Genomic DNA, 2,405 nt, shown 5'->3' with positions numbered 1-2,405 from the left:
CTTGATTTGTTCAGAAAAACAGATGCAGGAAATGTTCACTGAGTGCATAGATCAGTGGTTGAGATGTACATATTCTATGTCATACAAAAAATAGATAAAAAGTTAATAGATAGATAAAGAAAATAAATAGGTAAGTACATACATACATATACCAAAGACCTTTCCCCCTTACAAGGAAGGTAGCCCCCCCCCCAAAAAAAAAGGCATAAAAACAACTCCCACCCATTCCATCCCCACATACTCCAATCCCATCCACTCCCTTCCCCCCCTCTTATCTTGGCTCCTCCTGGGTGACGGGTCATCCCTGCATCTCGCCCACTGCCCTGAGTCGGAAGCAATGTAGCAAGACAGCACATCCACAGCAAGGCCGCTTCATTAAATCGGCGATCCTCCCTCTCCGTCCCCTCATGCAGAAAAGGAGAAGACGGGGAGGAATCCCTTTGATATGTTAAACTTATATCTAGTCTTGAGTGGATCATAAAAGGATGTATGTATTTATTTGTTTTTTAATTCATTTACCTATTACTAACTACTTCGTGATAGGTAAGTAGGTCTAAATGAATTAAAAACAAACAAATACATCCTTTTGTAGTCTGCTCAACACTAGATATAAGTCTATCTTATCAAAGGATTCATAATTCCCTTATTATCTGCTTTCTGTACATCTAATTCACCAGAAAAAATGATCCAGTATGAACATCTATCTCTTGTTAATGATATCATTGATACTGAATGTTGGTTTCGAGAACAATACAAATATTCTTTTTACATTTGCCTTTTCATGCACTGGATTGGGACTTGAAAATCCTCTCTTATGCATTCAGCTTCACCTCTCCATCCCCTCTCCCTTCTCCACCTCTCTTCACTCCTTTCTTTTGTTCATAAGATATGTAGATCTGTTACACATTCATGAAAGCATAAGTATATGTAAATATGCATACGTTGACATATGTAGGAGCATTTGCATGGAATTGTAAACATAGTGTAGGGTTCAAATAAATAAATAAGTAGATAAATAAATAAACAAATGAACTGATAAATATGTAAATAAATAGAATAAATAGATAGATAATAAATAACAGGTGAAAAATGTAATCTCACATTTGTCAATCACGTGAAAACCTCAGTTGGAACAAAAAAGATTGGAGACAGGGAATCTATATATTTCGATTGCAAACTGTAATCCTCTTCAGTAGATACAAAGAAGAGAAGATTGAGTGCTACTTAAGTATGTGTGACCCACATACTGAGTGAGCCGCGGGTAGAGACCTCTCCCAGTGTTCCCCTTTTTCTTGTCAAGGGTACTACTTAAGTAGCATTCACCCTTCTCTTCTTTGTATATACTGAAGAGGATTGCAATCGAAATACTCGTATATAGATTCCCTGTCTCCATTTTGTTTTTGCTCCAACTGTGGTTTTCACGTGAATTAATAAGTAAATGGTTAAATTAATTGATTGATAGAATAAATAAATGCATTGGTAAATAGATAAATAAATGAATACCAGTCAGGTGGCAACCCTGGATTTAGTGAAACAAAGAACTCCGTGATTTGACCTTGGGGAAGGATCAAGTCAGGTACTAGGACCAGCCTTTCAAAAGCCGCCGGTAGTCGAATCCACTTCGTCGTGGATTGCTAGATATAAAGTCCTTTGCTCGCAAAAAAAAAACCGGCGTTAGTGGCTTATTACAAAGGAGGAGCATGCCGACAGGAGACCTTTTTGTCCATTTTTAATCTGTCTGAAACGAGTGTGCATGACACCTTGACATTGGTAGACAGGCTTGAGAATCTTAAACACTACAAGAGCTATGTCGTTTAAGAGATGGAAATCTCTCCAATGTCACTCATATTGAACAAATCTTGCACGAAAAGTGAAACGGAGATCACCTAGCGTGAGGTCACAATCGTATGATTCGCTGCTAACTGATACGTCCCTGATTGCGAACAAGGAAACTCCTCATAGATATATGAGGTACTATCATAATAGCAACATAGTCCACTGGTCACCTTTACAGATATGCAAAGCCTCATCTAATACTTAGAATAAGGTGGCACAAAAAATGCCTCTCAAATTTTGTGGCAAAGAGGTAAGATTAGGCTACCCATAAACGGTGGCGTGCAAAGATTCAAGTCTAGGGCCTCATAGTACTAAGAAATATTATGAGAAAGAAAGATATGCTGAATATGTAAACACAAATGAAACATGAAATAAACATTTTATTCGATTTAGATATGAATCAACAAAATTTATTAAGTTATTTTCCCCAAGTGATCTGATTTGCTTTTTCACACGCCACTGACCATGATCAATGCACTCATTGTTGTCATGAACGTTCGTATTGAACCATCGTCACCTTAAGGTCTAGTGTAGGAGAGAGGCCAAACGCAGAGTATGGGATCCAATAT

Source organism: Oratosquilla oratoria, chromosome 33 (genome assembly GCF_046742065.1).
Source record: "Oratosquilla oratoria isolate Oo_2021 chromosome 33, ASM4674206v1, whole genome shotgun sequence".
In the NCBI taxonomy this organism is placed as follows: domain Eukaryota; kingdom Metazoa; phylum Arthropoda; class Malacostraca; order Stomatopoda; family Squillidae; genus Oratosquilla; species Oratosquilla oratoria.
The sequence above is the reverse complement of the archived record's forward strand: the minus strand, read 5'-3'. Positions refer to the sequence as shown.